Genomic DNA, 20,845 nt, shown 5'->3' with positions numbered 1-20,845 from the left:
ATTTAACGTCAATGGCCATTCTAAGCTGAATGTGCCTGCTCTCGTCCGAACGCAGAAGTTACACAGCTTAAGGCCTCGCTAGTACCAGTGTGGGAGACTGTCTGGGAATCTGTGGTGCGGTTGACTTTTTATTATGTCGTTTAGATTTTGTTTCACAATAGATTAAATAGGACTATGGATTAAATCATTTAACGTCAATGGCCATTCTAAGCTGAATGTGCCTCCTCTCGTCAGATCGCAGAAATTACCCAGCTTAAGGCCTCGCTAGTACCAGTGTGGGAGACTGTCTCGGAATCCGTTGTGCTCTTGAATTTTTATTATGTCGTTTAGATTTTGTTTCACAATCGATTAAAAAGGACTATGGATTAAAGCATTTAATGTCAATGGCCATTCTAAGCTGAATGTCCCTGCTCTCGTCAGATCGCAGAAGTTACACAGCTTAAGGCCTCGCTAGTACCAGTGTGGGAGACTGTCTGGGAATCCGTGGTGCTGTTGACTTTTTATTATGTCGTTTAGATTTTGTTTCACAATCGATTAAAAAGGACTATGGATTAAAGCATTTAATGTCAATTGCCATTCTAAGCTGAATGTGCCAGCTCTCGTCAGATCGCAGAAGTTACACAGCTTAAGGCCTCGCTAGTACCAGTGTGGGAGGCTGTCTGGGAATCCGTGGTGCGGTTGATTTTTTATTATGTCGTTTAGATTTTGTTTCACAATCGATTAAAAAGGACTATGGATTAAAGCATTTAACGTCAATGGCCATTCTAAGCTGAATGTGCCTGCTCTCGTCAGAACGCAGAAGTTACATAGCGTAAGTCCTCGCTAGTACCAGTGTGGGAGACTGTCTGGGAATCCGTGGTGCGGTTGACTTTTTATTATGTTGTTTAGATTTTGTTTCACAATAGATTAAATAGGACTATAGATTAAGGCTTTTAATGTCAATGGCCATTCTAAGCTGAATGTGCCTGCTCTCGTCAGATCGCAGAAGTTACACAGCTTAAGGTCTCGCTAGTACCAGTGTGGGAGACTGTCTGGGAATCCGTGGTGCGGTTGGCTTTTTATTATGTCGTTTAGATTTTGTTTCACAATCGATTAAAAAGGACTATGGATTAAAGCATTTAAAGTCAATTGCCATTCTAAGCTGAATGTGCCTGCTCTCGTTAGAGCGCAGAAGTTACACAGCTTAACGCCTCGCTAGTACCAGTGTGGGAGACTGTCTGGGAATCCGTGGTGCGGTTGACTTTTTATTATGTCGTTTAGATTTTGTTTCACAATAGATTAAATAGGACTATGGATTAAAGCATTTAACGTCAATGGCCATTCTAAGCTGAATGTGCCTGCTCTCGTCCGAACGCAGAAGTTACACAGCTTAAGGCCTCGCTAGTACCAGTGTGGGAGACTGTCTGGGAATCTGTGGTGCGGTTGAGTTTTTATTATGTCGTTTAAATTTTGTTTCACAATCGATTAAAAAGGACTATGGATTAAAGCCTTTAATGTCAATGGCTATTCTAAGCTGAATGTCCCTACTCTCGTCAGATCGCAGAAGTTACACAGCTTAAGGCCTTGCTGGTACCCGTGTGGGAGACTGTCTGGGAATGCGTGGTGCGGTTGACTTTTTATTATGTTGTTTAGATTTTGTTTCACAATAGATTAAATAGGACTATGGATTAAGGCTTTTATTGTCAATGGCCATTCTAAGCGGAATGTCCCTGCTCTCGTCAGATCGCAGAAGTTACACAGCTTAAGGCCTCGCTAGTACCAGTGTGGGAGACTATCTGGGAATCCGTGGTGCTGTTGACTTTTTATTATGTCGTTTAGATTTTGTTTCACAATCGATTAAAAAGGACTATGGATTAAAGCATTTAATGTCAATGGCTATTCTAAGCTGAATGTGCCTGCTCTCGTCAGATCGCAGAAGTTACACAGCTTAAGGCCTCGCTAGTACCAGTGTGGGAGACTGTCTGGGAATCCGTGGTGCGGTTGACTTTTTATTATGTCGTTTAGATTTTGTTTCACAATCGATTAAAAAGGACTATGGATTAAAGAACTTAACGTCAATGGCCATTCTAAGCTGAATGTGCCTGCTCTCGTCAGAACGCAGAAGTTACATAGCTTAAGTCCTCGCTAGTACCAGTGTGGGAGACTGTCTGGGAATCCGTGGTGCGGTTGAATTTTTATTATGTCGTTTAGATTTTGTTTCACAATCGATTAAAAAGGACTATGGATTAAAGCATTTAATGTCAATGGCCATTCTAAGCTGAATGTCCCTGCTCTCGTCAGATCGCAGAAGTTACACAGCTTAAGGCCTCGCTAGTACCAGTGTGGGAGACTGTCTGGAAATCCGTGGTGCAGTTGACTTCTTATTATGTCGTTTAGATTTTGTTTCACAATCGATTAAAAAGGACTATGGATTAAAGCATTTAATGTCAATGGCCATTCTAAGCTGAATGTGCCTGCCCTCGTTAGATCGCAGAAGTTACACAGCTTAACGCCTCGCTAGTACCAGTGTGGGAGACTGTCTGGGAATCTGTGGTGCGGTTGACTTTTTATTATGTCGTTTAGATTTTGTTTCACAATAGATTAAATAGGACTATGGATTAAAGCATTTAACGTCAATGGCCATTCTAAGCTGAATGTGCGTGCTCTCGTCAGATCGCAGAAGTTACACAGCTTAAGGCCTCGCTAGTACCAGTGTGGGAGACTGTCTGGGAATCCGTGGTGCGGTTGACTTTTTATTATGTCGTTTAGATTTTGTTTCACAATAGATTAAATAGGACTATGGATTAAAGCCTTTAACGTAAATGGCCATTCTAAGCTGAATGTGCCTGCTCTCGTCAGAACGCAGAAGTTACACAGCTTAAGGCCTCGCTAGTACCAGTGTGGGAGACTGTCTGGGAATCCGTGGTGCGGTTGACTTTTTATTATGTCGTTTAGATTTTGTTTCACAATCGATTAAAAAGGACTATGGATTAAAGCATTTAATGTCAATGGCCATTCTAAGCTGAATGTGCCTGCTCTCGTCAGAACGCAGAAGTTACATAGCTTAAGGCCTCGCTAGTATCAGTGTGGGAGACTGTCTGGGAATCCGTGGTGCGGTTGACTTTTTATTATGTTGTTTAGATTTTGTTTCACAATAGATTAAATAGGACTATGGATTAAGGCTTTTAATGTCAATGGCCATTCTAAGCTGAATGTGCCTGCTCTCGTCAGATCGCAGAAGTTACACAGCTTAAGGCCTCGCTAGTACCAGTGTGGGAGACTGTCTGGGAATCCGTGGTGCGGTTGACTTTTTATTATGTCGTTTAGATTTTGTTTCACAATCGATTAAAAAGGACTATGGATTAAAGCATTTAACGTCAATTGCCATTCTAAGCTGAATGTGCCTGCCCTCGTTAGATCGCAGAAGTTACACAGCTTAACGCCTCGCTAGTACCAGTGTAGGAGACTGTCTGGGAATCCGTGGTGCGGTTGACTTTTTATTATCTCGTTTAGATTTTGTTTCACAATAGATTAAATAGGACTATGGATTAAAGCATTTAACGTCAATGGCCATTCTAAGCTGAATGTGCCTGCGCTCGTCAGATCGCAGAAGTTACACAGCTTAAGGCCTCGCTAGTACCAGTGTGGGAGACTGTCTGGGAATCCGTGGTGCGGTTGACTTTTTATTATGTCGTTTAGATTTTGTTTCACAATAGATTAAATAGGACTATGGATTAAAGCATTTAACGTCAATGGCCATTCTAAGCTGAATGTGCCTGCTCTAGTCAGAACGCAGAAGTTACACAGCTTAAGGCCTCGCTAGTACCAGTGTGGGAGACTGTCTGGGAATCCGTGGTGCGGTTGAATTTTTATTATGTCGTTTAGATTTTGTTTCACAATCGATTAAAAAGGACTATGGATTAAAGAATTTAATGTCAATGGCCATTCTAAGCTGAATGTGCCTGCTCTCGTCAGATCGCAGAAGTTACACAGCATAAGCCCTCGCTAGTACCAGTGTGGGAGTCTGTCTGGGAATCCGTGGTGCGGTTGACTTTTTATTATGTCGTTTAGATTTTGTTTCACAATCGATTAAAAAGGACTATGGATTAAAGCATTTAAAGTCAATGCTCATTCTAAGCTGAATGTGCCTGCTCTCGTTAGATCGCAGAAGTTACACAGCTTAACGCCTCGCTAGTACCAGTGTGGGAGACTGTCTGGGAATCCGTGGTGCGGTTGACTTTTTATTATGTCGTTTAGATTTTGTTTCACAATAGATTAAATAGGACTATGGATTAAAGCATTTAACGTCAATGGCCATTCTAAGCTGAATGTGCCTGCTCTAGTCAGAACGCAGAAGTTACACAGCTTAAGGCCTCGCTAGTACCAGTGTGGGAGACTGTCTGGGAATCCGTGGTGCGGTTGAATTTTTATTATGTCGTTTAGATTTTGTTTCACAATCGATTAAAAAGGACTATGGATTAAAGAGTTTAATGTCAATGGCCATTCTAAGCTGAATGTCCCTGCTCTCGTCAGATCGCAGAAGTTACACAGCTTAAGGCCTCGCTAGTACCAGTGTGGGAGACTGTCTGGGAATCCGTGGTGCGGTTGAATTTTTATTATGTCGTTTAGATTTTGTTTCACAATCGATTAAAAAGGACTATGGATTAAAGCATTTAATGTCAATGGCCATTCTAAGCTGAATGTCCCTGCTCTCGTCAGATCGCAGAAGTTACACAGCTTAAGGCCTCGCTAGTACCAGTGTGGGAGACTGTCTGGGAATCCGTGGTGCGGTTGACTTTTTATTATGTCGTTTAGATTTTGTTTCACAATAGATTAAATAGGACTATGGATTAAAGAATTTAATGTCAATGGCCATTCTAAGCTGAATGTGCCTGCTCTCGTCAGATCGCAGAAGTTACACAGCATAAGCCCTCGCTAGTACCAGTGTGGGAGTCTGTCTGGGAATCCGTGGTGCGGTTGACTTTTTATTATGTCGTTTAGATTTTGTTTCACAATCGATTAAAAAGGACTATGGATTAAAGCATTTAACGTCAATGGCCATTCTAAGATGAATGTGCCTGCTCTCGTCCGAACGCAGAAGTTACACAGCTTAAGGCCTCGCTAGTACCAGTGTGGGAGACTGTCTGGGAATCCGTGGTGCGGTTGACTTTTTATTATGTCGTTTAGATTTTGTTTCACAATAGATTAAATAGGACTATGGATTAAAGCATTTAATGTCAATGGCCATTCTAAGCTGAATGTGCCTGCTCTAGTCAGAACGCAGAAGTTACACAGCTTAAGGCCTCGCTAGTACCAGTGTGGGAGACTGTCTGGGAATCCGTGGTGCGGTTGAATTTTTATTATGTCGTTTAGATTTTGTTTCACAATCGATTAAAAAGGACTATGGATTAAAGAGTTTAATGTCAATGGCCATTCTAAGCTGAATGTCCCTGCTCTCGTCAGATCGCAGAAGTTACACAGCTTAAGGCCTCGCTAGTACCAGTGTGGGAGACTGTCTGGGAATCCGTGGTGCGGTTGAATTTTTATTATGTCGTTTAGATTTTGTTTCACAATCGATTAAAAAGGACTATGGATTAAAGCATTTAATGTCAATGGCCATTCTAAGCTGAATGTCCCTGCTCTCGTCAGATCGCAGAAGTTACACAGCTTAAGGCCTCGCTAGTACCAGTGTGGGAGACTGTCTGGGAATCCGTGGTGCGGTTGACTTTTTATTATGTCGTTTAGATTTTGTTTCACAATAGATTAAATAGGACTATGGATTAAAGCATTTAATGTCAATGGTCATTCTAAGCTGAATGTGCCTGCTCTCGTCAGATCGCAGAAGTTACACAGCTTAAGGCCTCGCTAGTACCAGTGTGGGAGACTCTCTGGGAATCCGTGGTGCGGTTGACTTTTTATTATGTCGTTTAGATTTTGTTTCACAACGGATTAAAAAGGACTATGGATTAAAGCATTTAAAGTCAATGGCCATTCTAAGCTGAATGTGCCTCCTCTCGTCAGAACGCAGAAGTTACATAGCTTAAGTCCTCGCTAGTACCAGTGTGGGAGACTGTCTGGGTATCCGTGGTGCGGTTGACTTTTTATTATGTTGTTTAGATTTTGTTTCACAATAGATTAAATAGGACTATGGATTACGGTTTTTAATGTCAATGGCCATTCTAAGCTGAATGTGCCTGCTCTCGTCAGATCGCAGAAGTTACACAGCTTAAGGCCTCGCTAGTACCAGTGTGGGAGACTGTCTGGGAATCCGTGGTGCGGTTGCCTTTTTATTATGTCGTTTAGATTTTGTTTCACAATCGATTAAAAAGGACTATGGATTAATGCATTTAAAGTCAATGCTCATTCTAAGCTGAATGTGCCTGCTCTCGTTAGATCGCAGAAGTTACACAGCTTAACGCCTCGCTAGTACCAGTGTGGGAGACTGTCTGGGAATCCGTGGTGCGGTTGACTTTTTATTATGTCGTTTAGATTTTGTTTCACAATAGATTAAATAGGACTATGGATTAAAGCATTTAAAGTCAATGGCCATTCTAAGCTGAATGTGCCTGCTCTCGTCCGAACGCAGAAGTTACACAGCTTAAGGCCTCGCTAGTACCAGTGTGGGAGACTGTCTGGGAATCCGTGGTGCGGTTGAGTTTTTATTATGTCGTTTAGATTTTGTTTCACAATCGATTAAAAAGGACTATGGATTAAAGCCTTTAATGTCAATGGCCATTCTAAGCTGAATGTCCCTGCTCTCGTCAGATCGCAGAAGTTACACAGCTTAAGGCCTCGCTGGTACCAGTGTGGGAGACTGTCTGGGAATGCGTGGTGCGGTTGACTTTTTATTATGTTGTTTAGATTTTGTTTCACAATAGATTAAATAGGACTATGGATTACGGCTTTTAATGTCAATGGCCATTCTAAGCTGAATGTGCCTGCTCTCGTCAGATCGCAGAAGTTACACAGCTTAAGGCCTCGCTAGTACCAGTGTGGGAGACTGTCTGGGAATCCGTGGTGCGGTTGACTTTTTATTATGTCGTTTAGATTTTGTTTCACAATCGATTAAAAAGGACTATGGATTAAAGCATTTAATGTCAATGGCCATTCTAAGCTGAATGTGCCTGCTCTCGTTAGATCGCAGAAGTTACACAGCTTAACGCCTCGCTAGTACCAGTGTTAGTGACTGTCTGGGAATCCGTGGTGCGGTTTACTTTTTATTATGTCGTTTAGATTTTGTTTCACAATAGATTAAATAGGACTATGGATTAAAGCATTTAACGTCAATGGCCATTCTAAGCTGAATGTACCTGCTCTCGTCAGATCGCAGAAGTTACACAGCTTAAGGCCTCGCTAGTACCAGTGTGGGAGTCTGTCTGGGAATCCGTGGTGCGGTTGACTTTTTAGGAATCCGTGGTGCGGTTGACTTTTTATTATGTTGTTTAGATTCTGTTTCACAATAGATTAAATAGGACTATGGATTAAGGCTTTTAATGTCAATGGCCATTCTAAGCTGAATGTGCCTGCTCTCGTCAGATCGCAGAAGTTACACAGCTTAAGGCCTCGCTAGTACCAGTGTGGGAGACTGTCTGGGAATCCGTGGTGCGGTTGACTTTTTATTATGTCGTTTAGATTTTGTTTCACAATCGATTAAAAAGGACTATGGATTAAAGCATTTAATGTCAATGGCCATTCTAAGCTGAATGTGCCTCCTCTCGTCAGATCGCAGAAGTTACACAGCTTAAGGCCTCGCTAGTACCAGTGTGGGAGACTGTCTGGGAATCTGTGGTGCGGTTGAGTTTTTATTATGTCGTTTAGATTTTGTTTCACAATCGATTAAAAAGGACTATGGATTAAAGCATTTAATGTCAATGGCCATTCTAAGCTGAATGTCCCTGCTCTCGTCAGATCGCAGAAGTTACACAGCTTAAGGCCTCGCTGGTACCAGTGTGGGAGACTGTCTGGGAATGCGTGGTGCGGTTGACTTTTTATTATGTTGTTTAGATTTTGTTTCACAATAGATTAAATAGGACTATGGATTAAGGCTTTTAATGTCAATGGCCATTCTAAGATGAATGTGCCTGCTCTCGTCAGATCGCAGAAGTTACACAGCTTAACGCCTCGCTAGTACCAGTGTGGGAGACTGTCTGGGAATCCGTGGTGCGGTTGCAGTTTTATTATGTCGTTTAGATTTTTTTTCACAATCGATTAAAAAGGACTATGGATTATAGCATTTCATGTCAATGGCCATTCTAAGCTGAATGTGCCTACTCTCGTCAGATCGCAGAAGTTACACAGCTTAAGGCCTCGCTAGTACCAGTGTGGGAGACTGTCTGGGAATCCGTGGTGCGGTTGACTTTTTATTATGTCGTTTAGATTTTGTTTCACAATAGATTAAATAGGACTATGGATTAAAGCATTTAACGTCAATGGCCATTCTAAGCTGAATGTGCCTGCTCTCGTCAGAACGCAGAAGTTACACAGCTTAAGGCCTCGCTAGTACCAGTGTGGGAGACTGTCTGGGAATCCGTGGTGCGGTTGAATTTTTATTATGTCGTTTAGATTTTGTTTCACAATCGATTAAAAAGGACTATGGATTAAAGCATTTAATGTCAATGGCCATTCTAAACTGAATGTCCCTGCTCTCGTCAGATCGCAGAAGTTACACAGCTTAGGGCCTCGCTAGTACCAGTGTGGGAGACTGTCTGGGAATCCGTGGTGTGGTTGACTTTTTATTATGTTGTTCAGATTTTGTTTCACAATAGATTAAATAGGACTATGGATTAAGGCTTTTAATGTCAATGGCCATTCTAAGCTGAATGTGCCTGCTCTCGTCAGATCGCAGAAGTTGCACAGTTTAAGGCCTCGCTTGTACCAGTGTGGGAGACTGTCTGGGAATCCGTGGTGCGGTTGACTTTTTATTATGTCGTTTAGATTTTGTTTCACAATCGATTAAAAAGGACTATGGATTAAAGCATTTAATGTCAATGGCCATTCTAAGCTGAATGTCCCTGCTCTCGTCAGATCGCAGAAGCTACACAGCTTAAGGCCTCGCTAGTACCAGTGTGGGAGACTGTCTGGGAATCCGTGGTGCTGTTGACTTTTTATTATGTCGTTTAGATTTTGTTTCACAATCGATTAAAAAGGACTATGGATTAAAGCATTTAATGTCAAAGGCCATTCTAAGCTGAATGTGCCTGCTCTCGTCAGATCGCAGAAGTTACACAGCTTAAGGCCTCGCTAGTACCAGTGTGGGAGACTGTCTGGGAATCCGTGGTGCGGCTGACTTTTTATTATGTCGTTTAGATTTTGTTTCACAATCGATTAAAAAGGACTATGGATTAAAGCATTTAACGTCAATGGCCATTCTAAGCTGAATGTGCCTGCTCTCGTCACAACGCAGAAGTTACATAGCTTAAGTCCTCGCTAGTACCAGTGTGGGAGACTGTCTGGGAATCCGTGGTGCGGTTGACTTTTTATTATGTTGTTTAGATTTTGTTTCACAATAGATTAAATAGGACTATGGATTACGGCTTTTAATGTCAATGGCCATTCTAAGCTGAATGTGCCTGCTCTCGTCAGATCGCAGAAGTTACACAGCTTAAGGCCTCGCTAGTACCAGTGTGGGAGACTGTCTGGGAATCCGTGGTGCGGTTGACTTTTTATTATGTCGTTTAGATTTTGTTTCACAATCGATTAAAAAGGACTATGGATTAAAGCATTTAATGTCAATGGCCATTCTAAGCTGAATGTGCCTGCTCTCGTTAGATCGCAGAAGTTACACAGCTTAACGCCTCGCTAGTACCAGTGTTAGTGACTGTCTGGGAATCCGTGGTGCGGTTTACTTTTTATTATGTCGTTTAGATTTTGTTTCACAATAGATTAAATAGGACTATGGATTAAAGCATTTAACGTCAATGGCCATTCTAAGCTGAATGTACCTGCTCTCGTCAGATCGCAGAAGTTACACAGCTTAAGGCCTCGCTAGTACCAGTGTGGGAGTCTGTCTGGGAATCCGTGGTGCGGTTGACTTTTTAGGAATCCGTGGTGCGGTTGACTTTTTATTATGTTGTTTAGATTCTGTTTCACAATAGATTAAATAGGACTATGGATTAAGGCTTTTAATGTCAATGGCCATTCTAAGCTGAATGTGCCTGCTCTCGTCAGATCGCAGAAGTTACACAGCTTAAGGCCTCGCTAGTACCAGTGTGGGAGATTGTCTGGGAATCCGTGGTGCGGTTGACTTTTTATTATGTCGTTTAGATTTTGTTTCACAATCGATTAAAAAGGACTATGGATTAAAGCATTTAATGTCAATGGCCATTCTAAGCTGAATGTGCCTCCTCTCGTCAGATCGCAGAAGTTACACAGCTTAAGGCCTCGCTAGTACCAGTGTGGGAGACTGTCTGGGAATCTGTGGTGCAGTTGAGTTTTTATTATGTCGTTTAGATTTTGTTTCACAATCGATTAAAAAGGACTATGGATTAAAGCATTTAATGTCAATGGCCATTCTAAGCTGAATGTCCCTGCTCTCGTCAGATCGCAGAAGTTACACAGCTTAAGGCCTCGCTGGTACCAGTGTGGGAGACTGTCTGGGAATGCGTGGTGCGGTTGACTTTTTATTATGTTGTTTAGATTTTGTTTCACAATAGATTAAATAGGACTATGGATTAAGGCTTTTAATGTCAATGGCCATTCTAAGATGAATGTGCCTGCTCTCGTCAGATCGCAGAAGTTACACAGCTTAACGCCTCGCTAGTACCAGTGTGGGAGACTGTCTGGGAATCCGTGGTGCGGTTGCAGTTTTATTATGTCGTTTAGATTTTTTTTCACAATCGATTAAAAAGGACTATGGATTATAGCATTTCATGTCAATGGCCATTCTAAGCTGAATGTGCCTACTCTCGTCAGATCGCAGAAGTTACACAGCTTAAGGCCTCGCTAGTACCAGTGTGGGAGACTGTCTGGGAATCCGTGGTGCGGTTGACTTTTTATTATGTCGTTTAGATTTTGTTTCACAATAGATTAAATAGGACTATGGATTAAAGCATTTAACGTCAATGGCCATTCTAAGCTGAATGTGCCTGCTCTCGTCAGAACGCAGAAGTTACACAGCTTAAGGCCTCGCTAGTACCAGTGTGGGAGACTGTCTGGGAATCCGTGGTGCGGTTGAATTTTTATTATGTCGTTTAGATTTTGTTTCACAATCGATTAAAAAGGACTATGGATTAAAGCATTTAATGTCAATGGCCATTCTAAACTGAATGTCCCTGCTCTCGTCAGATCGCAGAAGTTACACAGCTTAGGGCCTCGCTAGTACCAGTGTGGGAGACTGTCTGGGAATCCGTGGTGTGGTTGACTTTTTATTATGTTGTTTAGATTTTGTTTCACAATAGATTAAATAGGACTATGGATTAAGGCTTTTAACGGCAATGGCCATTCTAAGCTGAATGTGCCTGCTCTCGTCAGATCGCAGAAGTTACACAGCTTAAGGCCTCGCTAGTACCAGTGTGGGAGACTGTCTGGGAATCCGTGGTGCGGTTTACTTTTTATTATGTCGTTTAGATTTTGTTTCACAATCCATTAAAAAGGACTATGGATTAAAGCATTTAAAGTCAATGGCCATTCTAAGCTGAATGTGCCTGCTCTCGTTAGATCGCAGAAGTTACACAGCTTAACGCCTCGCTAGTACCAGTGTGGGAGACTGTCTGGGAATCCGTGGTGTGGTTGACTTTTTATTATGTCGTTTAGATTTTGTTTCACAATAGATTAAATAGGACTATGGATTAAAGCATTTAACGTCAATGGCCATTCTAAGCTGAATGTGCCTGCTCTCGTCCGAACGCAGAAGTTACACAGCTTAAGGCCTCGCTAGTACCAGTGTGGGAGACTGTCTGGGAATCTGTGGTGCGGTTGAGTTTTTATTATGTCGTTTAGATTTTGTTTCACAATCGATTAAAAAGGACTATGGATTAAAGCCTTTAATGTCAATGGCCATTCTAAGCTGAATGTCCCTGCTCTCGTTAGATCGCAGAAGTTACACAGCTTAAGGCCTCACTAGTACCAGTGTGGGAGACTGTCTGGGAATCCGTGGTGCGATTGACTTTTTATTATGTCGTTTAGATTTTGTTTCACAATCGATTAAAAAGGACTATGGATTAAAGCATTTAATGTCAATGGCCATTCTAAGCTGAATGTGCCTGCTCTCGTTAGATCGCAGAAGTAACACAGCTTAACGCCTCGCTAGTACCAGTGTGGGTGACTGTCTGGGAATCCGTGGTGCGGTTGACTTTTTATTATGTCGTTTAGATTTTGTTTCACAATCGATTAAAAAGGACTATGGATTAAAGCATTTAATGTCAATGGCCATTCTAAGCTGAATGTGCCTGGTCTCGTCAGATCGCAGAAGTTACACAGCTTAAGGCCTCGCTAGTACCAGTGTGGGAGACTGTCTGGGAATCCGTGGTGCGGTTGACTTTTTATTATGTTGTTTAGATTTTGTTTCACAATAGATTAAATAGGACTATGGATTAAAGCATTTAACTTCAATGGCCATTCTAAGCTGAATGTGCCAGCTCTCGTCACAACGCAGAAGTTACACAGCTTAAGGCCTCGCTAGTACCAGTGTGGGAGACTGTCTGGGAATCCGTGGTGCGGTTGAATTATTATTATGTCGTTTAGATTTTGTATCACAATCGATTAAAAAGGACTATGGATTAAAGCATTTAATGTCAATGGCCATTCTAAGCTGAATGTCCCTGCTCTCGTCAGATCGCAGAAGTTACACAGCTTAAGTCCTCGCTAGTACCAGTGTGGGAGACTGTCTGGGAATCCGTGGTGCGGTTGACTTTTTATTATGTCGTTTAGATTTTGTTTTACAATCGATTAAAAAGGACTATGGATTAAAGCATTTAATGTCAATGGCCATTCTAAGCTGAATGTGCCTGCCCTCGTTAGATCGCAGAAGTTACACAGCTTAACGCCTCGCTAGTACCAGTGCGGGAGACTGTCTGGGAATCCATGGTGCGGTTGAATTTTTATTATGTCGTTTAGATTTTGTTTCACAATCGATTAAAAAGGACTATGGATTAAAGCATTTAATGTTAATGGCCATTCTAAGCTGAATGTCCCTGCTCTCGTCAGATCGCAGAAGTTACACAGCTTAAGGCCTCGCTAGTACCAGTGTGGGAGACTGTCTGGGAATCCGTGGTGCGGTTGAATTTTTATTATGTCGTTTAGATTTTGTTTCACAATCGATTAAAGAGGACTATGGATTAAAGCATTTAATGTCAATGGCCATTCTAAGCTGAATGTGCCTGCTCTCGTCAGATCGCAGAAGTTACACAGCTTAAGGCCTCGCTAGTACCAGTGTGGGAGACTGTCTGGGAATCCGTGGTGCGGTTGACTTTTTATTATGTCGTTTAGATTTTGTTTCACAATCGATTAAAAAGGACTATGGATTAAAGCATTTAATGTCAATGGCCATTCTAAGCTGAATGTGCCTGCTCTTGTCAGATCGCAGAAATTACACAGCTTAAGGCCTCGCTAGTACCAGTGTGGGAGACTGTCTGGGAATCCGTGGTGCGTTGCCTTTTTATTATGTCGTTTAGATTTTGTTTCACAATCGATTAAAAAGGACTATGGATTAAAGCATTTAATGTCAATGGCCATTCTAAGCTGAATGTCCCTGCTCTCGTCAGATCGCAGAAGTTACACAGCTTAAGTCCTCGCTAGTACCAGTGTGGGAGACTGTCTGGGAATCCGTGGTGCGGTTGACTTTTTATTATGTCGTTTAGATTTTGTTTCACAATCGATTAAAAAGGACTTTGGATTAAAGCATTTAATGTCAGTGGCTATTCTAAGCTGAATGTGCCTGCTCTCGTCAGATCGCAGAAGTTACACAGCTTAAGGCCTCGCTAGTACCAGTGTGGGAGACTGTCTGGGAATCCGTGGTGCGGTTGACTTTTTATTATGTTGTTTAGATTTTGTTTCACAATAGATTAATTAGGACTATGGATTAAGGCTTTTAATGTCAATGGCCATTCTAAGCTGAATGTGCCTGCTCTCGTCAGATCGCAGAAGTTACACAGCTTAAGGCCTCGCTAGTACCAGTGTGGGAGACTGTCTGGGAATCCGTGGTGCGGTTGACTTTTTATTATGTCGTTTAGATTTTGTTTCACAATCGATTAAAAATGACTATGGATTAAAGCATTTAATGTCAATGGCCATTCTAAGCTGAATGTGCCTGCTTTCGTCAGATCGCAGAAGTTACACAGCTTAAGGCCTCGCTAGTACCAGTGTGGGAGACTGTCTGGGAATCCGTGGTGCGGTTGACTTTTTATTATGGCGTTTAGATTTTGTTTCACAATAGATTAAATAGGACTATGGATTAAAGCATTTAACGTCAATGGCCATTCTAAGCTGAATGTGCCTGCTCTCGTCAGAACGCAGAAGTTACACAGCTTAAGGCCTCGCTAGTACCAGTGTGGTAGACTGTCTGGGAATCCGTGGTGCGGTTGAAATTTTATTATGTCGTTTAGATTTTGTTTCACAATCGATTAAAAAGGACTATGGATTAAAGCATTTAATGTCAATGGCCATTCTAAGCTGAATGTCCCTGCTCTCGTCAGATCGCAGACGTTACACAGCTTAAGGCCTCGCTAGTACCAGTGTGGGAGACTGTCTGGGAATCCGTGGTGCGGTTGACTTTTTATTATGTCGTTTAGATTTTGTTTCACAATCGATTAAAAAGGACTATGGATTAAAACATTTAATGTCAATGGCCATTCTAAGCTGGATGTGCCTGCTCTCGTTAGATCGCAGAAGTTACACAGCTTAAGGCCTCGCTAGTACCAGTGTGGGAGACTGTCTGGGAATCCGTGGTGCGGTTGACTTTTTATTATGGCGTTTAGATTTTGTTTCACAATAGATTAAATAGGACTATGGATTAAAGCATTTAACGTCAATGGCCATTCTAAGCTGAATGTCCCTGCTCTCGTCAGATCGCAGACGTTACACAGCTTAAGGCCTCGCTAGTACCAGTGTGGGAGACTGTCTGGGAATCCGTGGTGCGGTTGACTTTTTATTATGTCGTTTAGATTTTGTTTCACAATCGATTAAAAAGGACTATGGATTAAAACATTTAATGTCAATGGCCATTCTAAGCTGGATGTGCCTGCTCTCGTTAGATCGCAGAAGTTACACAGCTTAACGCCTCGCTAGTACCAGTGTGGGAGACTGTCTGGGAATCCGTGGTGCGGTTGACTTTTTATTATGTCGTTTAGATTTTGTTTCACAATCGATTAAAAAGGACTATGGATTAAAGCATTTAATGTCAATGGCCATTCTAAGCTGAATGTCCCTGCTGTCGTCAGATCGCAGAAGTTACACAGCTTAAGGCCTCGCTAGTACCAGTGTGGGAGACTGTCTGGGAATCCGTGGTGCGGTTGACTTTTTATTATGTCGTTTAGATTTTGTTTCACAATCGATTAAAAAGGACTATGGATTAAAGGATTTAATGTCAATGGCCATTCTAAGCTGAATGTGCCTGCTCTCGTCATATCGCAGAAGTTACACAGCTTAAGGCCTCGCTAGTACCAGTGTGGGAGACTGTCTGGGAATCCGTGGTGCGGTTGACTTTTTATTATGTCGTTTAGATTTTGTTTCACAATAGATTAAATAGGACTATGGATTAAAGCATTTAACGTCAATGGCCATTCTAAGCTGAATGTGCCTGCTCTCGTCAGATCGCAGAAGTTACACAGCTTAAGGCCTCGCTAGTACCAGTGTGGTAGACTGTCTGGGAGTCCGTGGTGCGGTTGACTTTTTATTATGCCGTTTAGATTTTGTTTCACAATAGATTAAATAGGACTATGGATTAAATCATTTAACGTCAATGGCCATTCTAAGCTGAATGTGCCTGCTCTCGTCAGATCGCAGAAGTTACACAGCTTAAGGCCTCGCTAGTAGAAGTGTGGGAGACTGTCTGGGAATCCGTGGTGCTGTTGAATTTTTATTATGTCGTTTATATTTGGTTTCACAATCGATTAAAAAGGACTATGGATTACAGCATTTAATGTCAATGGCCATTCTAAGCTGAATGTCCCTGCTCTCGTCAGATCGCAGAAGTTACACAGCTTAATGCCTCGCTAGTACCAGTGTGGGAGACTGTCTGGGAATCCGTGGTGCGGTTGACTTTTTAGTATGTCGTTTAGATTTTGTTTCACAATCGATTAAAAAGGACTATGGATTAAAGCATTTAATGTCAATGGCCATTCTAAGCTGAATGTGCCTGCTCTCGTCAGATCGCAGAAGTTACACAGCTTAAGGCCTCACTTGTACCAGTGTGGGAGACTGTCTGGGAATCCGTGGTGCGGTTGACTTTTTATTATGTCGTTTAGAATTTGTTTCACAATCGATTAAAAAGGACTATGGATTAAAGCATTTAACGTCAAAGGCCATTCTAAGCTGAATGTGCCTGCTCTCGTCAGATCGCAGAAGTTACACAGCTTAAGGCCTTGCTAGTACCAGTGTGGGAGACTGTCTGGGAATCCGTGGTGCGGTTGACTTTTTATTATGTCGTTTAGATTTTGTTTCACAATAGATTAAATAGGACTATGGATTAAAGCATTTAACGTCAATGGCCATTCTAAGCTGAATGTGCCTGCTCTCGTCAGATCGCAGAAGTTACACAGCTTAAGGCCTCGCTAGTACCAGTGTGGGAGGCTGTCTGGGAATCCGTGGTGCGGTTGTCTTTTTATTATGTCGTTTAGATTTTGTTTCACAATCGATTAAAAAGGACTATGGATTAAAGCATTTAATGTCAATGGCCATTCTAAGCTGAATGTCCCTGCTGTCGTCAGATCGCAGAAGTTACACAGCTTAAGGCCTCGCTAGTACCAGTGTGGTAGACTGTCTGGGAATCCGTGGTGCGGTTGACTTTTTATTATGTCGTTTAGATTTTGTTTCACAATCGATTAAAAAGGACTATGGATTAAAGTATTTAATGTCAATGGCCATTCTAAGCTGAATGTGCCTGCTTTCGTCAGATCGCAGAAGTTACACAGCTTAAGGCCTCGCTAGTACCAGTGTGGGAGACTGTCTGGGAATCCGTGGTGCGGTTGACCTTTTATTATGTCGTTTAGATTTTGTTTCACAATAGATTAAATAGGACTATGGATTAAAGCATTTAATGTCAATGGCCATTCTAAGCTGAATGTGCCTGCTCTTGTCAGAACGCAGAAGTTACACAGCTTAAGGCCTCGCTAGTACCAGTGTGGGAGACTGTCTGGGAATCCGTGGTGCGGTTGAATTTTTATTATGTTGTTTAGATTTTGTTTCACAATAGATTAAATAGGACTATGGATTAAGGCTTTTAATGTCAATGGCCATTCTAAGCTGAATGTGCCTGCTCTCGTCAGATCGCAGAAGTTACACAGCTTAAGGCCTCGCTAGTACCAGTGTGGGAGACTGTCTGGGAATCCGTGGTGCGGTTGACTTTTTATTATGTCGTTTAGATTTTGTTTCACAATCGATTAAAAAGGACTATGGATTAAAGCATTTAATGTCAATGGCCATTCTAAGCTGAATGTCCCTGCTCTCGTCAGATCGCAGAAGTTACACAGCTTAAGTCCTCGCTAGTACCAGTGTGGGAGACTGTCTGGGAATCCGTGGTGCGGTTGACTTTTTATTATGTCGTTTAGATTTTGTTTCACAATCGATTAAAAAGAACTTTGGATTAAAGCATTTAATGTCAGTGGCCATTCTAAGCTGAATGTGCCTGCTCTCGTCAGATCGCAGAAGTTACACAGCTTAAGGCCTCGCTAGTACCAGTGTGGGAGACTGTCTGGGAATCCGTGGTGCGGTTGACTTTTTATTATGTTGTTTAGATTTTGTTTCACAATAGATTAATTAGGACTATGGATTAAGGCTTTTAATGTCAATGGCCATTCTAAGCTGAATGTGCCTGCTCTCGTCAGATCGCAGAAGTTACACAGCTTAAGGCCTCGCTAGTACCAGTGTGGGAGACTGTCTGGGAATCCGTGGTGCGGTTGACTTTTTATTATGTTGTTTAGATTTTGTTTCACAATCGATTAAAAAGGACTATGGATTAAAGCATTTAATGTCAATGTCCATTCTAAGCTGAATGTGCCTGCTCTCGTCAGATCGCAGAAGTTACACAGCTTAAGGCCTCGCTAGTACCAGTGTGGGCGACTGTCTGGGAATCCGTGGTGCGGTTGAATTTTTATTATGTCGTTTAGATTTTGTTTCACAATCGATTAAAAAGGACTATGGATTAAAGCATTTAATGTCAATGGCCATTCTAAGCTGAAAGTCCCTGCTCTCGTCAGATCGCAGAAGTTACACAGCTTAAGGCCTCGCTAGTACCAGTGTGGGAGACTGTCTGGGAATCCGTGGTGCGGTTGAATTTTTATTATGTCGTTTAGATTTTGTTTCACAATCGATTAAAAAGGACTATGGATTAAAGTTTTTAATGTCAATGGCCATTCTAAGCTGAATGTGCCTGCTCTCGTCAGATCGCAGAAGTTACACAGCTTAAAGCCTCACTAGTACCAGTGTGGGAGACAGTCTGGGAATCCGTGGTGCGGTTGACTTTTTATTATGTCGTTTAGATTTTGTTTCACAATAGATTAAATAGGACTATGGATTAAATCTTTTAACGTCAATGGCCATTCTAAGCTGAATGTGCCTGCTCTCGTCAGATCGCAGAAGTTACACAGCTTAAGGCCTCGCTAGTACCAGTGTGGGAGACTGTCTGGGAATCCGTGGTGCGGTTGAATTTTTATTATGTCGTTTAGATTTTGTTTCACAATCGATTAAAAAGGACTATGGATTAAAGCATTTAATGTCAATGGCCATTCTAAGCTGAATGTCCCTGCTCTCGTCAGATCGCAGAAGTTACACAGCTTAATGCCTCGCTAGTACCAGTGTGGGAGACTGTCTGGGAATCCGTGGTGCGGCTGACTTTTTATTATGTCGTTTAGATTTTGTTTCACAATCGATTAAAAAGGACTATGGATTAAAGCATTTAATGTCAATGGCCATTCTAAGCTGAATGTGCCTGCTCTCGTCAGATCGCAGAAGTTACACAGCTTAAGGCCTCGCTAGTACCAGTGTGGGAGACTGTCTGGGAATCCGTGGTGCGGTTGACTTTTTATTATGTTGTTTAGATTTTGTTTCACAATAGATTAAATAGGACTATGGATTAAGGCTTTTAATGTCAATGGCCATTCTAAGCTGAATGTGCCTGCTCTCGTCAGATCGCAGAAATTACACAGCTTAAGGCCTCGCTAGTACCAGTGTGGGAGACTGTCTGGGAATCCGTGGTGCGGTTGACTTTTTATTATGTCGTTTAGATTTTGTTTCACAATAGATTAAATAGGACTATGGATTAAAGCATTTAACGTCAATGGCCATTCTAAGCTGAATGTGCCTGCTCTCGTCAGATCGCAGAAGTTACACAGCTTAAGGCCTCGCTAGTACCAGTGTGGTAGACTGTCTGGGAATCCGTGGTGCGGTTGACTTTTTATTATGCCGTTTAGATTTTGTTTCACAATAGATTAAATAGGACTATGGATTAAATCATTTAACGTCAATGGCCATTCTAAGCTGAATGTGCCTGCTCTCGTCAGATCGCAGAAGTTACACAGCTTAAGGCCTCGCTAGTAGAAGTGTGGGAGACTGTCTGGGAATCCGTGGTGCTGTTGAATTTTTATTATGTCGTTTATATTTGGTTTCACAATCGATTAAAAAGGACTATGGATTACAGCATTTAATGTCAATGGCCATTCTAAGCTGAATGTCCCTGCTCTCGTCAGATCGCAGAAGTTACACAGCTTAATGCCTCGCTAGTACCAGTGTGGGAGACTGTCTGGGAATCCGTGGTGCGGTTGACTTTTTAGTATGTCGTTTAGATTTTGTTTCACAATCGATTAAAAAGGACTATGGATTAAAGCATTTAATGTCAATGGCCATTCTAAGCTGAATGTGCCTGCTCTCGTCAGATCGCAGAAGTTACACAGCTTAAGGCCTCACTAGTACCAGTGTGGGAGACTGTCTGGGAATCCGTGGTGCGGTTGACTTTTTATTATGTCGTTTAGATTTTGTTTCACAATCGATTAAAAAGGACTATGGATTAAAGCATTTAATGTCAATGGCCATTCTAAGCTGAATGTGCCTGCTTTCGTCAGATTGCAGAAGTTACACAGCTTAAGGCCTCGCTAGTACCAGTGTGGGAGACTGTCTGGGAATCCGTGGTGCGGTTGAATTTTTATTATGTCGTTTAGATTTTGTTTCACAATCGATTAAAAAGGACTATGGATTAAAGCATTTAACGTCAAAGGCCATTCTAAGCTGAATGTGCCTGCTCTCGTCAGATCGCAGAAGTTACACAGCTTAAGGCCTCGCTAGTACCAGTGTGGGAGGCTGTCTGGGAATCCGTGGTGCGGTTGCCTTTTTATTATGTCGTTTAGATTTTGTTTCACAATCGATTAAAAAGGACTATGGATTAAAGCATTTAATGTCAATGGCCATTCTAAGCTGAATGTCCCTGCTGTCGTCAGATCGCAGAAGTTACACAGCTTAAGGCCTCGCTAGTACCAGTGTGGGAGACTGTCTGGGAATCCGTGGTGCGGTTGACTTTTTATTATGTCGTTTAGATTTTGTTTCACAATCGATTAAAAAGGACTATGGATTAAAGTATTTAATGTCAATGGCCATTCTAAGCTGAATGTGCCTGCTTTCGTCAGATCGCAGAAGTTACACAGCTTAAGGCCTCGCTAGTACCAGTGTGGGAGACTGTCTGGGAATCCGTGGTGCGGTTGACCTTTTATTATGTCGTTTAGAT

At 42.0% G+C, this 20,845-nt stretch overlaps 97 pseudogenes; all 97 read left to right on the top strand.

Moving 5' to 3' along the window:
* Positions 1 to 7: 7 nt before the first annotated feature.
* Positions 8 to 126, top strand: LOC142737694 (5S ribosomal RNA; annotated as a pseudogene).
* Positions 127 to 379: 253 nt separating this feature from the next.
* On the top strand, positions 380 to 498 carry LOC142736003 (5S ribosomal RNA; annotated as a pseudogene).
* Positions 499 to 565: 67 nt separating this feature from the next.
* Positions 566 to 684, top strand: LOC142684368 (5S ribosomal RNA; annotated as a pseudogene).
* A 67-nt stretch (positions 685 to 751) lies between these two features.
* LOC142699576 (5S ribosomal RNA) lies at positions 752 to 870 on the top strand (annotated as a pseudogene).
* Positions 871 to 937: 67 nt separating this feature from the next.
* LOC142737568 (5S ribosomal RNA) lies at positions 938 to 1,056 on the top strand (annotated as a pseudogene).
* A 67-nt stretch (positions 1,057 to 1,123) lies between these two features.
* Positions 1,124 to 1,242, top strand: LOC142687754 (5S ribosomal RNA; annotated as a pseudogene).
* A 67-nt stretch (positions 1,243 to 1,309) lies between these two features.
* Positions 1,310 to 1,428, top strand: LOC142737034 (5S ribosomal RNA; annotated as a pseudogene).
* A 253-nt stretch (positions 1,429 to 1,681) lies between these two features.
* Positions 1,682 to 1,800, top strand: LOC142722831 (5S ribosomal RNA; annotated as a pseudogene).
* Positions 1,801 to 1,867: 67 nt separating this feature from the next.
* On the top strand, positions 1,868 to 1,986 carry LOC142730632 (5S ribosomal RNA; annotated as a pseudogene).
* A 67-nt stretch (positions 1,987 to 2,053) lies between these two features.
* On the top strand, positions 2,054 to 2,172 carry LOC142694429 (5S ribosomal RNA; annotated as a pseudogene).
* Positions 2,173 to 2,239: 67 nt separating this feature from the next.
* LOC142738458 (5S ribosomal RNA) lies at positions 2,240 to 2,358 on the top strand (annotated as a pseudogene).
* A 253-nt stretch (positions 2,359 to 2,611) lies between these two features.
* On the top strand, positions 2,612 to 2,730 carry LOC142736752 (5S ribosomal RNA; annotated as a pseudogene).
* Positions 2,731 to 2,797: 67 nt separating this feature from the next.
* LOC142733833 (5S ribosomal RNA) lies at positions 2,798 to 2,916 on the top strand (annotated as a pseudogene).
* A 67-nt stretch (positions 2,917 to 2,983) lies between these two features.
* On the top strand, positions 2,984 to 3,102 carry LOC142737848 (5S ribosomal RNA; annotated as a pseudogene).
* A 67-nt stretch (positions 3,103 to 3,169) lies between these two features.
* Positions 3,170 to 3,288, top strand: LOC142667496 (5S ribosomal RNA; annotated as a pseudogene).
* A 67-nt stretch (positions 3,289 to 3,355) lies between these two features.
* Positions 3,356 to 3,474, top strand: LOC142695457 (5S ribosomal RNA; annotated as a pseudogene).
* A 67-nt stretch (positions 3,475 to 3,541) lies between these two features.
* LOC142737646 (5S ribosomal RNA) lies at positions 3,542 to 3,660 on the top strand (annotated as a pseudogene).
* A 67-nt stretch (positions 3,661 to 3,727) lies between these two features.
* LOC142679153 (5S ribosomal RNA) lies at positions 3,728 to 3,846 on the top strand (annotated as a pseudogene).
* A 67-nt stretch (positions 3,847 to 3,913) lies between these two features.
* Positions 3,914 to 4,032, top strand: LOC142711051 (5S ribosomal RNA; annotated as a pseudogene).
* Positions 4,033 to 4,285: 253 nt separating this feature from the next.
* LOC142679142 (5S ribosomal RNA) lies at positions 4,286 to 4,404 on the top strand (annotated as a pseudogene).
* A 67-nt stretch (positions 4,405 to 4,471) lies between these two features.
* LOC142737944 (5S ribosomal RNA) lies at positions 4,472 to 4,590 on the top strand (annotated as a pseudogene).
* Positions 4,591 to 4,657: 67 nt separating this feature from the next.
* Positions 4,658 to 4,776, top strand: LOC142725876 (5S ribosomal RNA; annotated as a pseudogene).
* Positions 4,777 to 4,843: 67 nt separating this feature from the next.
* On the top strand, positions 4,844 to 4,962 carry LOC142711040 (5S ribosomal RNA; annotated as a pseudogene).
* A 67-nt stretch (positions 4,963 to 5,029) lies between these two features.
* On the top strand, positions 5,030 to 5,148 carry LOC142731513 (5S ribosomal RNA; annotated as a pseudogene).
* A 67-nt stretch (positions 5,149 to 5,215) lies between these two features.
* Positions 5,216 to 5,334, top strand: LOC142679131 (5S ribosomal RNA; annotated as a pseudogene).
* A 67-nt stretch (positions 5,335 to 5,401) lies between these two features.
* On the top strand, positions 5,402 to 5,520 carry LOC142737942 (5S ribosomal RNA; annotated as a pseudogene).
* Positions 5,521 to 5,587: 67 nt separating this feature from the next.
* On the top strand, positions 5,588 to 5,706 carry LOC142725865 (5S ribosomal RNA; annotated as a pseudogene).
* A 67-nt stretch (positions 5,707 to 5,773) lies between these two features.
* On the top strand, positions 5,774 to 5,892 carry LOC142725284 (5S ribosomal RNA; annotated as a pseudogene).
* A 253-nt stretch (positions 5,893 to 6,145) lies between these two features.
* On the top strand, positions 6,146 to 6,264 carry LOC142735625 (5S ribosomal RNA; annotated as a pseudogene).
* Positions 6,265 to 6,517: 253 nt separating this feature from the next.
* Positions 6,518 to 6,636, top strand: LOC142734132 (5S ribosomal RNA; annotated as a pseudogene).
* Positions 6,637 to 6,703: 67 nt separating this feature from the next.
* Positions 6,704 to 6,822, top strand: LOC142738036 (5S ribosomal RNA; annotated as a pseudogene).
* Positions 6,823 to 6,889: 67 nt separating this feature from the next.
* On the top strand, positions 6,890 to 7,008 carry LOC142667374 (5S ribosomal RNA; annotated as a pseudogene).
* A 253-nt stretch (positions 7,009 to 7,261) lies between these two features.
* Positions 7,262 to 7,380, top strand: LOC142717130 (5S ribosomal RNA; annotated as a pseudogene).
* Positions 7,381 to 7,474: 94 nt separating this feature from the next.
* On the top strand, positions 7,475 to 7,593 carry LOC142667253 (5S ribosomal RNA; annotated as a pseudogene).
* A 253-nt stretch (positions 7,594 to 7,846) lies between these two features.
* On the top strand, positions 7,847 to 7,965 carry LOC142738035 (5S ribosomal RNA; annotated as a pseudogene).
* A 253-nt stretch (positions 7,966 to 8,218) lies between these two features.
* LOC142738323 (5S ribosomal RNA) lies at positions 8,219 to 8,337 on the top strand (annotated as a pseudogene).
* A 67-nt stretch (positions 8,338 to 8,404) lies between these two features.
* LOC142735024 (5S ribosomal RNA) lies at positions 8,405 to 8,523 on the top strand (annotated as a pseudogene).
* A 67-nt stretch (positions 8,524 to 8,590) lies between these two features.
* Positions 8,591 to 8,709, top strand: LOC142686886 (5S ribosomal RNA; annotated as a pseudogene).
* A 67-nt stretch (positions 8,710 to 8,776) lies between these two features.
* On the top strand, positions 8,777 to 8,895 carry LOC142697041 (5S ribosomal RNA; annotated as a pseudogene).
* A 67-nt stretch (positions 8,896 to 8,962) lies between these two features.
* LOC142694518 (5S ribosomal RNA) lies at positions 8,963 to 9,081 on the top strand (annotated as a pseudogene).
* Positions 9,082 to 9,148: 67 nt separating this feature from the next.
* LOC142686388 (5S ribosomal RNA) lies at positions 9,149 to 9,267 on the top strand (annotated as a pseudogene).
* A 253-nt stretch (positions 9,268 to 9,520) lies between these two features.
* LOC142667131 (5S ribosomal RNA) lies at positions 9,521 to 9,639 on the top strand (annotated as a pseudogene).
* Positions 9,640 to 9,892: 253 nt separating this feature from the next.
* On the top strand, positions 9,893 to 10,011 carry LOC142717124 (5S ribosomal RNA; annotated as a pseudogene).
* A 94-nt stretch (positions 10,012 to 10,105) lies between these two features.
* Positions 10,106 to 10,224, top strand: LOC142736055 (5S ribosomal RNA; annotated as a pseudogene).
* Positions 10,225 to 10,477: 253 nt separating this feature from the next.
* Positions 10,478 to 10,596, top strand: LOC142738034 (5S ribosomal RNA; annotated as a pseudogene).
* A 253-nt stretch (positions 10,597 to 10,849) lies between these two features.
* Positions 10,850 to 10,968, top strand: LOC142738322 (5S ribosomal RNA; annotated as a pseudogene).
* Positions 10,969 to 11,035: 67 nt separating this feature from the next.
* Positions 11,036 to 11,154, top strand: LOC142735013 (5S ribosomal RNA; annotated as a pseudogene).
* Positions 11,155 to 11,221: 67 nt separating this feature from the next.
* Positions 11,222 to 11,340, top strand: LOC142686875 (5S ribosomal RNA; annotated as a pseudogene).
* A 67-nt stretch (positions 11,341 to 11,407) lies between these two features.
* LOC142671782 (5S ribosomal RNA) lies at positions 11,408 to 11,526 on the top strand (annotated as a pseudogene).
* Positions 11,527 to 11,593: 67 nt separating this feature from the next.
* Positions 11,594 to 11,712, top strand: LOC142698984 (5S ribosomal RNA; annotated as a pseudogene).
* A 67-nt stretch (positions 11,713 to 11,779) lies between these two features.
* LOC142737033 (5S ribosomal RNA) lies at positions 11,780 to 11,898 on the top strand (annotated as a pseudogene).
* Positions 11,899 to 11,965: 67 nt separating this feature from the next.
* On the top strand, positions 11,966 to 12,084 carry LOC142736251 (5S ribosomal RNA; annotated as a pseudogene).
* A 67-nt stretch (positions 12,085 to 12,151) lies between these two features.
* LOC142694739 (5S ribosomal RNA) lies at positions 12,152 to 12,270 on the top strand (annotated as a pseudogene).
* Positions 12,271 to 12,337: 67 nt separating this feature from the next.
* Positions 12,338 to 12,456, top strand: LOC142737470 (5S ribosomal RNA; annotated as a pseudogene).
* Positions 12,457 to 12,523: 67 nt separating this feature from the next.
* LOC142711272 (5S ribosomal RNA) lies at positions 12,524 to 12,642 on the top strand (annotated as a pseudogene).
* Positions 12,643 to 12,709: 67 nt separating this feature from the next.
* Positions 12,710 to 12,828, top strand: LOC142738148 (5S ribosomal RNA; annotated as a pseudogene).
* Positions 12,829 to 13,081: 253 nt separating this feature from the next.
* LOC142672643 (5S ribosomal RNA) lies at positions 13,082 to 13,200 on the top strand (annotated as a pseudogene).
* A 67-nt stretch (positions 13,201 to 13,267) lies between these two features.
* LOC142667009 (5S ribosomal RNA) lies at positions 13,268 to 13,386 on the top strand (annotated as a pseudogene).
* Positions 13,387 to 13,453: 67 nt separating this feature from the next.
* On the top strand, positions 13,454 to 13,571 carry LOC142704968 (5S ribosomal RNA; annotated as a pseudogene).
* A 67-nt stretch (positions 13,572 to 13,638) lies between these two features.
* On the top strand, positions 13,639 to 13,757 carry LOC142738147 (5S ribosomal RNA; annotated as a pseudogene).
* Positions 13,758 to 13,824: 67 nt separating this feature from the next.
* LOC142736482 (5S ribosomal RNA) lies at positions 13,825 to 13,943 on the top strand (annotated as a pseudogene).
* Positions 13,944 to 14,010: 67 nt separating this feature from the next.
* On the top strand, positions 14,011 to 14,129 carry LOC142666887 (5S ribosomal RNA; annotated as a pseudogene).
* A 67-nt stretch (positions 14,130 to 14,196) lies between these two features.
* LOC142735908 (5S ribosomal RNA) lies at positions 14,197 to 14,315 on the top strand (annotated as a pseudogene).
* Positions 14,316 to 14,382: 67 nt separating this feature from the next.
* Positions 14,383 to 14,501, top strand: LOC142668998 (5S ribosomal RNA; annotated as a pseudogene).
* A 67-nt stretch (positions 14,502 to 14,568) lies between these two features.
* On the top strand, positions 14,569 to 14,687 carry LOC142737234 (5S ribosomal RNA; annotated as a pseudogene).
* Positions 14,688 to 14,754: 67 nt separating this feature from the next.
* Positions 14,755 to 14,873, top strand: LOC142725118 (5S ribosomal RNA; annotated as a pseudogene).
* Positions 14,874 to 14,940: 67 nt separating this feature from the next.
* On the top strand, positions 14,941 to 15,059 carry LOC142737232 (5S ribosomal RNA; annotated as a pseudogene).
* A 67-nt stretch (positions 15,060 to 15,126) lies between these two features.
* Positions 15,127 to 15,245, top strand: LOC142682036 (5S ribosomal RNA; annotated as a pseudogene).
* A 67-nt stretch (positions 15,246 to 15,312) lies between these two features.
* On the top strand, positions 15,313 to 15,431 carry LOC142692697 (5S ribosomal RNA; annotated as a pseudogene).
* Positions 15,432 to 15,498: 67 nt separating this feature from the next.
* On the top strand, positions 15,499 to 15,617 carry LOC142681639 (5S ribosomal RNA; annotated as a pseudogene).
* Positions 15,618 to 15,684: 67 nt separating this feature from the next.
* LOC142737666 (5S ribosomal RNA) lies at positions 15,685 to 15,803 on the top strand (annotated as a pseudogene).
* Positions 15,804 to 15,870: 67 nt separating this feature from the next.
* Positions 15,871 to 15,989, top strand: LOC142668246 (5S ribosomal RNA; annotated as a pseudogene).
* A 67-nt stretch (positions 15,990 to 16,056) lies between these two features.
* On the top strand, positions 16,057 to 16,175 carry LOC142676118 (5S ribosomal RNA; annotated as a pseudogene).
* A 67-nt stretch (positions 16,176 to 16,242) lies between these two features.
* LOC142736250 (5S ribosomal RNA) lies at positions 16,243 to 16,361 on the top strand (annotated as a pseudogene).
* Positions 16,362 to 16,428: 67 nt separating this feature from the next.
* Positions 16,429 to 16,547, top strand: LOC142667749 (5S ribosomal RNA; annotated as a pseudogene).
* A 67-nt stretch (positions 16,548 to 16,614) lies between these two features.
* On the top strand, positions 16,615 to 16,733 carry LOC142737881 (5S ribosomal RNA; annotated as a pseudogene).
* Positions 16,734 to 16,986: 253 nt separating this feature from the next.
* LOC142735525 (5S ribosomal RNA) lies at positions 16,987 to 17,105 on the top strand (annotated as a pseudogene).
* Positions 17,106 to 17,172: 67 nt separating this feature from the next.
* On the top strand, positions 17,173 to 17,291 carry LOC142671650 (5S ribosomal RNA; annotated as a pseudogene).
* Positions 17,292 to 17,358: 67 nt separating this feature from the next.
* LOC142666810 (5S ribosomal RNA) lies at positions 17,359 to 17,477 on the top strand (annotated as a pseudogene).
* A 67-nt stretch (positions 17,478 to 17,544) lies between these two features.
* Positions 17,545 to 17,663, top strand: LOC142738146 (5S ribosomal RNA; annotated as a pseudogene).
* Positions 17,664 to 17,730: 67 nt separating this feature from the next.
* LOC142731097 (5S ribosomal RNA) lies at positions 17,731 to 17,849 on the top strand (annotated as a pseudogene).
* A 67-nt stretch (positions 17,850 to 17,916) lies between these two features.
* LOC142666753 (5S ribosomal RNA) lies at positions 17,917 to 18,035 on the top strand (annotated as a pseudogene).
* A 67-nt stretch (positions 18,036 to 18,102) lies between these two features.
* LOC142691317 (5S ribosomal RNA) lies at positions 18,103 to 18,221 on the top strand (annotated as a pseudogene).
* Positions 18,222 to 18,288: 67 nt separating this feature from the next.
* Positions 18,289 to 18,407, top strand: LOC142736964 (5S ribosomal RNA; annotated as a pseudogene).
* Positions 18,408 to 18,474: 67 nt separating this feature from the next.
* On the top strand, positions 18,475 to 18,593 carry LOC142697085 (5S ribosomal RNA; annotated as a pseudogene).
* Positions 18,594 to 18,660: 67 nt separating this feature from the next.
* LOC142736511 (5S ribosomal RNA) lies at positions 18,661 to 18,779 on the top strand (annotated as a pseudogene).
* A 67-nt stretch (positions 18,780 to 18,846) lies between these two features.
* On the top strand, positions 18,847 to 18,965 carry LOC142707364 (5S ribosomal RNA; annotated as a pseudogene).
* Positions 18,966 to 19,032: 67 nt separating this feature from the next.
* On the top strand, positions 19,033 to 19,151 carry LOC142666688 (5S ribosomal RNA; annotated as a pseudogene).
* A 67-nt stretch (positions 19,152 to 19,218) lies between these two features.
* On the top strand, positions 19,219 to 19,337 carry LOC142736985 (5S ribosomal RNA; annotated as a pseudogene).
* A 67-nt stretch (positions 19,338 to 19,404) lies between these two features.
* LOC142736038 (5S ribosomal RNA) lies at positions 19,405 to 19,523 on the top strand (annotated as a pseudogene).
* Positions 19,524 to 19,590: 67 nt separating this feature from the next.
* On the top strand, positions 19,591 to 19,709 carry LOC142668235 (5S ribosomal RNA; annotated as a pseudogene).
* Positions 19,710 to 19,776: 67 nt separating this feature from the next.
* LOC142676107 (5S ribosomal RNA) lies at positions 19,777 to 19,895 on the top strand (annotated as a pseudogene).
* Positions 19,896 to 19,962: 67 nt separating this feature from the next.
* LOC142723286 (5S ribosomal RNA) lies at positions 19,963 to 20,081 on the top strand (annotated as a pseudogene).
* A 67-nt stretch (positions 20,082 to 20,148) lies between these two features.
* LOC142702708 (5S ribosomal RNA) lies at positions 20,149 to 20,267 on the top strand (annotated as a pseudogene).
* A 67-nt stretch (positions 20,268 to 20,334) lies between these two features.
* On the top strand, positions 20,335 to 20,453 carry LOC142696565 (5S ribosomal RNA; annotated as a pseudogene).
* Positions 20,454 to 20,520: 67 nt separating this feature from the next.
* On the top strand, positions 20,521 to 20,639 carry LOC142692686 (5S ribosomal RNA; annotated as a pseudogene).
* A 67-nt stretch (positions 20,640 to 20,706) lies between these two features.
* LOC142735523 (5S ribosomal RNA) lies at positions 20,707 to 20,825 on the top strand (annotated as a pseudogene).
* Positions 20,826 to 20,845: the final 20 nt, after the last annotated feature.

Source organism: Rhinoderma darwinii, chromosome 1 (genome assembly GCF_050947455.1).
Source record: "Rhinoderma darwinii isolate aRhiDar2 chromosome 1, aRhiDar2.hap1, whole genome shotgun sequence".
Taxonomy (NCBI): Eukaryota; Metazoa; Chordata; class Amphibia; order Anura; family Rhinodermatidae; genus Rhinoderma; species Rhinoderma darwinii.
The sequence above is the reverse complement of the archived record's forward strand: the minus strand, read 5'-3'. Positions and strand labels throughout refer to the sequence as shown.